The sequence below is a fragment of the Myxine glutinosa genome, chromosome 12 (assembly GCF_964187855.1).
Source record: "Myxine glutinosa chromosome 12, kmMyxGlut1.1, whole genome shotgun sequence".
NCBI lineage: Eukaryota > Metazoa > Chordata > Myxini > Myxiniformes > Myxinidae > Myxine > Myxine glutinosa.
In genome coordinates this window covers 44686804-44700472 of record NC_136272.1, presented here as the reverse complement: position 1 = coordinate 44700472, position 13669 = coordinate 44686804, and the positions used below count along the sequence as shown (strand labels likewise).

General features: G+C 41.0%; 1 protein-coding gene across 2 annotated transcripts in view; it reads right to left on the bottom strand.

Moving 5' to 3' along the window:
* Positions 1–13669, bottom strand: part of LHFPL3 (LHFPL tetraspan subfamily member 3) — a 31314-nt gene that overhangs the window by 15609 nt on the left and 2036 nt on the right. The window lies entirely within an intron of this gene.

The following is a 13669-nucleotide window of genomic DNA, read 5'->3' as shown; positions in this document are numbered from 1 at the left end:
ATTAAAAACACCTCACAGCCATAAAATACAAAATAAAAACACCTCACCACCACGAAATTAAAAACACCTCACAGCCATAAAATACGTAATAAAAACACCTCACAGCCATAAAACACATAATAAAAACACCTCACAGCCATAAAATACAAAATAAAAACACCTCACCACCACGAAATTAAAAACACCTCACAGCCATAAAATACGTAATAAAAACACCTCACAGCCATAAAACACATAATAAAAACACCTCACAGCCATAAAACACGTAATAAAAACACCTCACAGCCATAAAACACGTAATAAAAACACCTCACAGCCATAAAATACATAATAAAAACACCTCACAGCCATAAAACACGTAATAAAAACACCTCACAGCCATAAAACACGTAATAAAAACACCTCACCACCACAAAATTAAAAACACCTCACAACCATAAAACACGCAATAAAAACACCTCACAGCCACGAAATTAAAAACACCTCACAGCCATAAAACACGCAATAAAAACACCTCACAGCCACGAAATTAAAAACACCTCACAGCCATAAAATACAAAATAAAAACACCTCACAGCCATAAAACACGTAATAAAAACACCTCACCACCACGAAATTAAAAACACCTCACAGCCATAAAATACGTAATAAAAACACCTCACAGCCATAAAACACATAATAAAAACACCTCACAGCCATAAAACACATAATAAAAACACCTCACAGCCATAAAACACGTAATAAAAACACCTCACAGCCATAAAACACGTAATAAAAACACCTCACCACCACAAAATTAAAAACACCTCACAGCCATAAAACACGCAATAAAAACACCTCACAGCCACGAAATTAAAAACACCTCACAGCCATAAAATACAAATTAAAAACACCTCACCACCACAAAATTAAAAACACCTCACAGCCATAAAATACAAAATAAAAACACCTCACCACCACAAAATTTAAAACACCTCACAGCCATAAAATACAAAATAAAAACACCTCACCACCACAAAATTAAAAACACCTCACAGCCATAAAACACATAATAAAAACACCTCACAGCCATAAAACACGTAATAAAAACACCTCACAGCCATAAAACACGTAATAAAAACACCTCACCACCACAAAATTAAAAACACCTCACAACCATAAAACACGCAATAAAAACACCTCACAGCCACGAAATTAAAAACACCTCACAGCCATAAAACACGCAATAAAAACACCTCACAGCCACGAAATTAAAAACACCACACAGTCATAAAATACAAAATAAAAACACCTCACCCCCACGAAATTAAAAACACCTCACAGCCATAAAATACGTAATAAAAACACCTCACAGCCATAAAACACATAATAAAAACACCTCACAGCCATAAAACACATAATAAAAACACCTCACAGCCATAAAACACGTAATAAAAACACCTCACAGCCATAAAACACGTAATAAAAACACCTCACAGCCTTAAAATACATAATAAAAACACCTCACAGCCATAAAACACGTAATAAAAACACCTCACAGCCATAAAACACGTAATAAAAACACCTCACAGCCATAAAACACGTAATAAAAACACCTCACCACCACAAAATTAAAAACACCTCACAGCCATAAAACACGTAATAAAAACACCTCACCACCACAAAATTAAAAACACCTCACAGCCATAAAATACAAAATAAAAACACCTCACCACCACGAAATTAAAAACACCTCACAGCCATAAAACACATAATAAAAACACCTCACAGCCATAAAACACATAATAAAAACACCTCACCACCACAAAATTAAAAACACCTCACAGCCATAAAATACAAAATAAAAACACCTCACCACCACGAAATTAAAAACACCTCACAGCCATAAAACACATAATAAAAACACCTCACAGCCATAAAACACGTAATAAAAACACCTCACCATCACGAAATTAAAAACACCTCACCACCATGTCATTTAAAAACACCTCACCACCACATAATTCAAAATACCTCACCACCACGTGATTCAAAACCACCACAACGTTATTAAAAACACTTCACAACCACGGAAACAAAAGTTTGAGGGAGTCGTTAAGTGACAACACAGACACTGCCCAGATGTGTAAATATATAGATAAATGACTGTACCCGAGTTGCCGTTTTGTCATGGTTTAAACCAATCATAATTCAAACAATAATTCAAAATATTCAATATTCAAATGTATTTGTAATATAGGTGATATCACATTTTATAAACAATTGAAGTTGAAAAAAAAAAATATTCCCAAAAAAATACCCTTAGGACATACCGACGGGAGATATATGTGCATACCAGAAGTTTGGTACGATTTCACAAAAGTTTGAGAAAGTAGTTCAGTGGCAACACAGGACAGACGCTGCACAGATATATATATGGGACACGTAAGACGGCCGGGAGAAACAGCCAGGTAGCAAGCCACAGTGTTGTGTGTGCAGTGGTTGTACTTCAGCAGGGAAAGGATGTGAGGAGGAGAGTGAAATGGATAAGTATGGGAGAAAGGGAAGTATAAAGGTGGGTGTTTGAGTGTTCCACCATGTTTGTTTGGTGCTGTGGATTCTGGATGTGGAGGCGATTTTGTTATTGTAGTCTGCATTCGCACTGGCTGCACGCATCCAGGTGGGGATATGTACGCATCCAGGTGTAGTTGCTGCATGTGGATGTGTATGTGCCCCTGCTGGCCCGCCTTAGCTGACCGTATCGAGGTTGAAGGGCCGAAACGGGATGACGCTGAGGACCTCGACTGAGGACCCGGTCAGTGCGGCACACTTGTGACCAGGTGTGTTTTGAACTTATATATATATATATATATACATGCACATGTATACATATATACATACACACACACACACACACACACACACACACACACACACACACACACATATATATATATATACACACACATACACACCCCCACACACCCTCACACACATATATACACACACATACACACCCCCACACACACCCCCACACACATATATACACACACATACACACACACATATATACACAAACACACACACACAGACACACACACACACACGTGCACACACACACACACGTGCACACACATATACACATACACATACACACATATATATACACACACACACACACACACACATACACACATACAGTCACGTGAAAAAGTAAGTACACCCCATGTAAAGTTTTGACTTTTTCAACATATTTCAACATACAGCTATTTGATCTTCATTTCAACAATATTGATAGATAAAGGTGATATAATATAACAAATATCATGAAACATTTACATTTTGTAGTCCATTGTATAATTTAAATAAACATAAATGCAAATTTTGCATGTGGAAAAAGTAAGTACACCCCCACATTTATCACTACATCAAAATACCTAAAATTAGAATCAGGTGCACCAGCTCAGGTGCAAATGATTAGAACATCGTGAGAGAGGATCTTGGAGGAACCTGCCTTATTTAAACCTCAGACATTTCGTTTGGTTTGCTCTTTGTTGTTGAAATGTGCGGCGTCACCATGCCTAGATCAAAAGAGCTCTCTGCGGCCTTCAGAAAGAAGGGTATAGATGCCTACACGTCTGGAAAGGGATTTAAAAAGATCTCCAAACAATTTGAAGTCAATCATTCGACTGTCCGGAAGATCATCTACAAGTGGAGAAGATTCCAAACAACTGGCAACTTGTTCAGGCCAGGCCACCCCAGCAAGTTCAGCCCGAGAGCAGACCGCAAGATGCTGAAAGAAGTCTCTAAGAACCCCAGAATGTCATCACGGGACCTACAGGTAGCTCTTGCCACTGTTGATGTCAAAGTGCACGAGTCTACCATTAGAAAGAGGCTGCACAAATTTGATCTACATGGTAGGTGTGCCAGGAGGAAACCTTTGCTGTCCGGAAAGAACATCAGGGCAAGACTAAAGTTTGCCAATGAACACCGAGGCAAAGACCAGCACTTCTGGAACAATGTGCTCTGGACAGATGAGTCAAAGGTAGGGCTATTTGGCCACAGTACCAGAAGACATGTTTGGCGAAAACCAAAGACAGCATTTGACCACAAGAACCTGATACCAACTGCAAAGCATGGTGGTGGAAATATTATGGTTTGGGACAGCTTTGCTGCATCAGGGCCTGGGCAGCTCACCATCATAGAATCCACGATGAATTCTTCATTGTACCAGAAGGTGCTTGAGGATAATGTGAGGCCATCTGTCGGAAAGTTGAAGCTCAACCGAAGGTGGACCTTGCAACATGACAATGACCCTAAACATACCAGTAAATCCACCAAGGAATGGCTGAAAAGAAAGAAATGGAGGGTTCTGGAATGGGCAAGTCAAAGCCTGGATCTAAATCCCATCGAGATGTTGTGGGTGGATTTGAAACGAGCTGTGCATGTGTTACGGATTCGTCACTTCCGTCGTTGTGGTTTTCATCCACTGTAAGCATTTTTGGTTCCATGTACTGTTATTGTTATCGTTTCAGTGAAATGGAGATAACTGTTTGCAAAAGGTAAAAAAATAATGTTTTAAAAGAAACCGGAAACCGGATCAAGAGAAAACCGGATGGAGAAGAGGAGGAAGAAGAGACGGGGCAAGTGAGGTCAAGAAGAAGCCGAGTTGCTTTGAGGTCTTGAGAAAACGCTGGCGAACGGGGGTCAATTGTGAACTTTGGGTTTCCTGGGAAAGGGATTCCTGTGACAGAGTGGTTATCGCTGTGACAGATAAACCTGCATGACAGGTTTTGCGGTTGATTCGGAAGAGAATCGTTGTTGAAGTGCAGGTACGCCTTCAGTACGGGCCCGTCGGCCATTTTGCCTCGCTCCTGATTTCGCATCGCTCCAGGCTTTTCACCTCGCTTCGCAAGCCTCTCCTCAGTGAAAGACACATGAAAGTCTGCTTGAAGTTTGCAAAAAAGCACCTAAAGGACTCTCAGACTGTGAGAAACAAGATTCTGTGGTCTGATGACAGCAATATTGAACTGTTTGGCTTCCGTCTGGCCACTCTGCCATAAAGCCCAGATCGGTGGAGTGTTGCAGTGATGGTTGTCCTTCTGGAAGTTTCTCCCATCTCCACACAGGATCTCTGGAGCTCAGCCAGAATGACCATCGGGTTCTTGGTCACCTCTCTTACCAAGGGCCTTCTCCCCCAATTGCTAAGTTTGGCCGGGCGGCCAGCTCGAGGAAGAGTCCTGGTTGTTCCAAACTTCTTCCATTTAAGAATTATTGAGGCCACTGTGCTCTTGGGAACCTTCACTGCAGCAGAATTTTTTTTGTCGGCTTCCCCAGATCTGTGCCTCGACACAATCCTGTCTCTGAGCTCTGCAGGCAATTCCTTCGACCTCATGGCTTGGTTTTTGCTCTGATATGCATTGTCAGCTGTGAGACCTTATATAGACAGATGTGTGCCTTTCCAAATCATGTCCAATCAATTGAATTTACCACAGGTGGACTCCAATCAAGGTGTAGAAACATCTCAAAGATGATCAAGAGAAATGGGAGGCACCTGAGCTAAATTTCAAGTGTCATAGCAAAGGGTATGAATACTTATGTCAATGTGATATTTCAGTTATTTCTTTTTAATAAATTTGCAAAACTTTCTAAAATCCTGTTTTCTCTTTGTCATTATGGGGTATTGAGTGTAGATTGATGAGGGAAAAAATGAATTTAAACGATTTCAGCATGAGGCTGCAACATAACAAAATGTGAAAAAAGTGAAGGGGTCTGAATACTTTCTGAATGCACTGTATATATATATATATATATATATATATATATATATATATATATATATATATATATATATATATATATATATATATGACGGGGGCAGTGTTACGAAAATGACTTAGGGGTTAATGATGGTTAATTATTGAGTAGTTATCTACTAATGAGTGTCAGCACAAGTATTTGGCAACACCAATTAGCATCAACCAGAATCGTATGTCTATTTAGAATCTCTATCACCCTTTATCCTCATATCTTATCTCTTTCTCCCATCTGTGTTTTCCTCTTAAGCCACCCCCATTGTAATTCCATACCATAAACTGTTTGAATCGCTGTTACAAGTGTGTTGCCACGGTGCCTTAAACAGGTGTAAAGTGTGTGTGTGTGTGTGTGTGTGTGTGTGTGTGTGTGTGTGTGTGTGTGTGTGCCTTAAACGCACATTTTACAATCAAGGCATAGCCACATGTGCTACTTCACACAATGAGAACACCATAAGGGCATGTGCAACATCCACGCAGGAGGGGCGAGAGGACTGCCTATAAAAAGAGTGACAAAAGCATCTCACGCTCTCCCTTTCAGCCATGACCACAAAACTTATATCTCTCTCCCTGAGTCACACAGCACGGGATCCCCAGAGAGTGGACACGCATGCAGACATTCTCTGCCCAGGACTCGCACAGCCAAGATCACCCAGCCATTGGTCGCACACCAGAGAGATCGAGCCACACAGCTGAGATCCCGCATAGAGCTAGCGCACAACCATCGACACAGCAACATACAGCCACGGGCGAGACTAGACCGAGAGAGTTGACTGAGGTCGAGCTTGTGTTGCGCCTTTCAGCGCTTCAGGAAAACCAAACGCACCACACTTATGCACATTGTCATTCTCTGTTCCTTTTGTGTTTCCTATTGTGTGTGTGTGTGTGTGTGTGTGTGTGTGTGTGTGTGTGTGTGTGTGTGTGTGTGTGTGTGTGTGTGTGATTAAGTTTGCATTAAAATAACCGAGAAACTGTGACTGTCCAGTTAAGCACACTGGCTGGTTTCTTTGTATTTTGATTGCATTTTTACTTCCCGTGTCCCCGTTCTCATTATTTGTTAATCACCTGTTGCTTTAAAATGATTGCTATACATTTGAGTCTCAACATCATACTCCCACATAACTAAACCTCCTCATTAGGCTGACCGTATTAAACATATTGCTACATTTATGAAGGTAGGTTCGAGAATACCGTAGGAAAGGTTGGATTGAATAGAAATAGTATGGACCGTGTGACGTGTAGGAGCATTTCGATGTAATAAGTAGGGAAAATGTAGCTTAAGGTTGTGTTTAAATGTGCACCATATGAGGGGTGATGCCGTATCAATTAGTAGTAGGGATTAAGGATAATTTCCCCCACTTGTAATACCCTCTGTAGCCATCCCTAACATTTATTACAACAGCCGGCCAAGCATAACATCAGCCGGCCATTATTCATGCTCCAGAAGGGAGGGTTTGGAGAGAGAAGGTTCGAGAGAGAGGGGAGCGTTTTGAGTGTGCCCGTGTGGAGTCTGGTGTGCATCAGGACGCTTCCTTTTACCTAAAAGGAGGATTTTTAAAAAAATTATCGGACCGAAGGAGTGTGAAGCGGTGGACGGAGAAGAGAATGAGGGCCATGTTCCCTACTCGCCTCACTCCTGGGCGCCCGCGGCACCTTAGATGTGTGGCTTTGGCTGGCATTATCTCTCTGGGCTTTCCGCTTGTATGGCTTCGGGCTTTGACAACTGCCAACCTTCCGCAGGATCCATTTTGGTCCCACTAAGTGCCCGAGCACGACTGTTATTTTCTTACCTCACCCTGTGTGCGTTTTTGTGTCTGTTATGGAGGCTCCTCACCTTAGCATTTATTTTCTTTATTCTCATTCCACGCCTTATTTTATCGTAAATAATTATTGTTACATTTTTTTATTGTTATTGGTGGGTTTCAGAATAAACCCGTGTGTTCGCGAGAATAAATGCTTTGTGGTTCTTCAGTCCCGTGCGCGTCAATAACCGCCAAAATTTGAGATCGCCTCGGGAGTTAAAGTTGGTTCGGCTCATCCGTCCAAGGCTTGGTGGTAACCAGCTGTGGACAGGACACTATGTTATGCCCCATCAGCTGCCAGACCGGTTTATTCGCTCATTTTCACCAGTTTAATTTACGTTTAGCTTAGAATTATGGAAGGTGTTGCCTTTATCGGGTCAGAAGGGCCCTTTTTGGTTTTAATATTTTTCCCGACTGCAATCCCACCTCCCGACTGGTGTGCAGCAAGTCGGAGACAATGTGCTCATGTGGCAGTTGGCCATTGTTGCTCACAGTTTGTGCAGCTTCGGCTATTATGGGATGCAATCTGTGCCTTTCTGCTCCATCAAGCTAGGGGGTATAATACATTATTAACCGACAAGGTTTGCATGGTCACAAGTAAACAAATGTATGGTATGTCTCCTGAAGAACCCATAAAAAGGGGGAAAACATGGTCAATGGCTCCACCATCCTTTACTTATAACTTTTAAAATCCATTGTCTTTAAAATAGACTCAAGTGTGGCTCGCAGAAAGCACCTGGAATTGGAGGTGTAGTGGTGCACATGCGCGCATGACGTTTAATATCACTAGGGCGCGCCCGCACGTACGTGCTTGCCCGTACGTGCGTGCAAAAAAACATGCGTGCAAACAACAACAACAAAAAAAAACTTTGAAACCACGTGGCAGTAACGACCACAGAACCCCCCCCCTCTATTTACATGAAATGGTTTGGTCCATTCGCAAAGCCAAAGCGAACGGCTTGCACGTGGCAGTAACGACCACAGAACCCCCCCCCCTCTATTTACATGAAATGGTTTGGTCCATTCGCAAAGCCAAAGCGAACGGCTTGCGAGTACGGTGACCATACCTTGGGAACCACTTCTCCGATTAATATGAAACCTTGAAAAGGCACATCCTCAGGTCCCCAGCAATATATCTGGCAAGTTTCAATTAGATCGGACCCGTGGTTGTCGAGAAACAGCGGTCACAGACAAACACACACACACACACACACACAGACACACACACATACACACAGAGATTACTGGAATTATAGATAGATGTTGCCTTTATCGAGTCATAAAGCATCTATGAACAAGGTAAGCCTTTTGCTGTTTCAAACCCTACCTGGGTTCCTCTACATTTACAAACATTCCCAAGTAGCACATGCATGGTAATCCCAGGTTTACATGCCCCCATCAGCCACCGAACCGGTTTCATTGCTTATTGGAGAGTTGTCAGCGACAGCCTGGCCAGAAACATGCACCATCGAGGTTCCCAAACATGTACCATGTACAATTCTGAGAGCAATCATCATATAAATATCAAGACCCAATCAAATGTCTCACCTGTAATAAGGGTGAACAACCACTCAGCTCACAAATAATCAATTACCCAGAGGTTGATATTTATAATTAACGCCCCTGTTCTTCCAGCCAATTAAATCTGCATAAAGCAAGGTAAGCTACACAAGGTAAACCCTTTGCTGTTTCAAACCCTATCTGGGTTCCTCTACAGCTGCAGACATTCACAAGTAGTACATACATGAGAACCCCATCACTACATGTCCCCATCAGCTGCCCGACTGGTTTCATCACTCAATTAAACTAGTTTCATTTAGGTTTAGCTTAGAATTATGGAAGGTAACAAGGTGTAGGATCGTTTTTCAAACATTTCCAAATTGAAAAATGTGGGCTGATACAGTGCCTACAAAAAGTCGACAAAAAGTAGACAAAAAGAGAACAAAAAGTTCTAAATTTTCACCTTTTGTTGCCTTATTACCTGGAGTAAAATTGCATTAAATCAGACTTTTCCATCTTTATTTACGCAAAAATTTACATTGCACTAAACATATATAAATTTACCGAGCAGAGCGATGGGAACATTTTTTGTGTGCGTTTCTTTATGCCATTAATTCTAAAACCTGCTCTAAACATAGACAAACTAGAACAGCACTCAGTGGAGAGCATACCTCCACCTGGTTGGCCATATCACTCAATGGTGAAGAATCACTTAAAAAATTATACGAGCTGAATCCAGAACTTCACCAAAATTGAATCGATTCTTCTTTGTCACACACACAACCGGTCCAACAAGTTTCGTCCAAATCCATCCATAACCTTTTTGAGATATCCTGCTATGTATCGTTTTTGGCCCCATCTCCCAATGGTGAAGAATCACTTTTTAAAAATCTCGGACAGACAGTCAAACAGACAGATATAATTGTATTCTGAGAAAGTATTGAATTAGGGGGCTGAATACTTATGTAAATGATTTATTTCCGTATTTCATCTTCAATAAATTTGGGAAAAAATTATAAAAGTATGTTTTTACTTTGTCATTATGGGGTATTTTGTGTAGATCGGTGACAAAATTTTTTTTATTTATTCTATCTTAAATTCAGGCTGTAACACAACAAAATGTGAAAAAGTCAAGGGGTGTGAAAACTTTCTGAAGGCACTGTAAGTTAAAGCCTTATGTATTGCAACTGCCAATGCAGGATAACCACTATTGTTCATTCAAAACCCAAATGGGCAATCAAAAGCAAGACAGGAAATATTTAGAATCGGGATGTCCAGAATAGGTGCAACTTTTCTCTGATCTACTTTAGCTTTGAGCTATGGATGTGGACATCAAATGTAAATACTGTACTGTACAGCAGTTTGATTCCGAACCAGAGAACTATACTTTAATGGTGCATTCTATACATTATTTATTTTTCGTGTAAAAATTCCTAATGCAATCTATCTGCTATTCAAAGCATTTTGACTATACTGGTCTGATAAATATTTACATACTTATTTTTCTTTCATATGCAGCAAAAGGCTATGGGGTAGCATCATTGGCTGAGGGTGTGGTTGTGCTGCTGATGCGACGCCCTCTGTAGGTTAGGACAGGAATTTTAAATTTGTTCAGGATGCCGGCGATAGCAAGCCTATTCTTCCCAAAGGACACCATGGGATCTTTAATGTCCACCAACTAATGCCAGCAGATGGGACGCCTGTTTAATATCCATCTGAGGAACATTGATGAATAACCTTGCCTGTGAAACTGGGGTGACAGTTTATAGATTGACCGACATTGGAACCCAGGCCAAACTGCCGAGAAGCGAGTGTGCATACCTGTCGGCCATCCTACCAGCCGAGCTTAAATACTGTGAAAAGTAGAGTTTATTCGAATGAACTGTGATGTTTGACTGACAAACAGATAACACAGATAATATTGGTGGGTGTTCATGGACTTAATGGCAGATATTTATGGAGTCTATTGGTTCATATTTATGGACTTTATGGACACTTTTTATGAACTATATTGTTTCGTGTTTATGGACTTTATGGGTGCTATTTCTGGAGCATATTGTTCACACAGTCATGGCCAAAAATATTGGCACCCTTGCACTTTTTTTTTAAAAACTCACAATTTTCTCCAACAATAAGTTGAAATTGACAAAAGTATTTTGTCTCCACAATTCCTTATTTCACTTTTTTATTAAAAAAAAAATTTTTTTATATATATTTTTATAATTCCTTATTTCACTATTAATATGACAGAACCTTTGTTTTTGATTCAGAACTTAATATATCCTTTTAAATCAGAAAATAAAAATAAATGGCATTGACAAAATTATTTACACCCTCGACTTAATATTTGGTAGCACAGACTTTGGACAAAATAACTGCAGTCAAGCGCTTCCTATAGCCATAAATGAGCGTTCTACACCTCTCTACTGGCAGTTTGGCCCAGGCCTCTTTTGCAAACTGCTCCAATTCTCCCAGATTTGCAGGGTACCTTCTCCCAACTACTGTTTTCAGATGTCCCCACTAGTGTTCAATGGGATTTTGATCTGGACACATTGCTGGCCACTTCTGAACAGTCCAGCGTTTTGTCTTGAACCATTCCTGTGTGCTTTTTGAAGTGTGTTTGGCGTCATTATCCTGCTGCAAGACCCATGACCTTCGACGGAGACCTAGCTTTCTGACACTTGGTTCAACATTGCGCTCCAAAATGCCTTTGTAATCTTCTGATTTCATGATGCCATGCACGCATTCAAGGCTCCCAGTCACACAGCAACAGAGGCGGGACAGCAACCCCAAAACACCACTGAACCTCCTCCATGTTTAACTGTAGGGAAGGTGTTCTTTAATTTGAAGGCTTCATTTTGTTTTCTGTAAACATACAGATGATGTGCTTTACAAAAAAGCTCTAATTTGGTCCCATCTGTCCACAGGACATTCTCCCAGAAGGATTTTGGCATGTTCAGGTGTGTTTTGGCAAACTCCAGTCGGGCTTTCTTATGTCTCTCTCTCAGCAGTGGGGTCTTCCTGGGTCTCCTTCCATAGAACCTTCTTTCATTGAGTTGGTGACGGATGGTGAGAGTTGAAACTGTCGTACCTTGTGTCTGAAGGTCAGCTTGAATCTGTTTGGCAGTTGATCGAGGTGCTTTCTCCACCATTTGAACAATCCTTTGCTGCAATCTTCGATTAAGTTTTCTCTTGCGGCCACGTCCAGAGAGGTTGGCTACAGTACAATGGGCCTTAAACTTCCTGATACCATTGCGTATGGTGGACACAGGAAAATCAAGGTCTCTGGAGATGGACTTGTAGCCTTGAGATTGCCCATGCCTGGCTACAATCTTGTGTCTGACCTCCTCAGCCAATTCTCTGGTTTTCTTTCTTTTCTCCATGCTCATTGTGGTACAGTGACACAAAACAGCAGAATGACTCCTTTTCTCTATTCAAACTGGTTGAATGAGTGATTTTTATATTGCAGGCACCTGCAACTCACCACCGATAAGTTCAATTCCAAAGTAATGGAGAGTCACCTGCTTGAAATCTAATTATTACCAACAACTTCTAAAAGGTGCCAATAATATTGTCCAGGCCATTTTAGAATTTCTGTGTGTAATAAGCCAAGATTTAGGATTTTTTCAGCTTTTTTTGTTTTGTTCCACTGCAAACCAACGAAATACACATGTGGATACCAAAATGTTTTTTAATTTCAACAATTTTCTGGAAGAAATGGTGCATTATTTGAAAAAAGTGCAAGGGTGCCAATATTTTTGGCCACGACTGTACCTATGGACTTTATTGGTGCTATTTCTGGACCATATTGGCTCATATTTATGGATTTTATGGCCGCTATTGATGGTCTGAATGGGTCCATATGTTTGCTATTTGAGGGCTCTATTGGTTCATATGGACTTTATGTATTGTCATTGCTGCTATTTACAAACCAGGTTGTGACCAAGGTCCAAATGTTGAACTTGGATGGAATGAGGGATGTGGTGTCCTTTCTTACGTGTGTTATTGACATTTCAGGTGGTTTTTACCTCACCTGGAACGAAGTTCAGGGGAGCATATGCGATGCCGTGTTTTTCGTCCGTCAGTCTGTCTGTCCATAAACACTTGAAACTTCTTCTCCGAAACCGCTGATGGGATTGAGATCAAATTTGGCACAAATGATATTTGTTGTGTTGTGACTAAAGGTTGTTGACGGCATTTAAAAAATCGAGATCTAAGGGGGTTTACCGGGGTCACAAAGTGGATCCAGGTTTGACTGCCCAAAATAGGTATTTGCTTTCTTCTCAGAAACTACACACACAATAATTCGATGAAACTTGACCACAACCTTCACCACCCGTGATGTACCAAAGTTTGTTCACGGCATTAAAGAAATCTGCCCCTTTGGGGATCTACGGGGGGTTGCCCCCCAAAATAGGTATTTGCTTTCTTCTCAGAAACTACACACGCAATTTCAATGAAACTTCACCACAACCTTAATCACCCATGATGCACCAATGTTAGGTGGTCAAGGCATTAGAAAAATTGGAATCTTAGGAGGTATATGGGGTTGGGGGAGGGTGGTTTCCCCCCCCA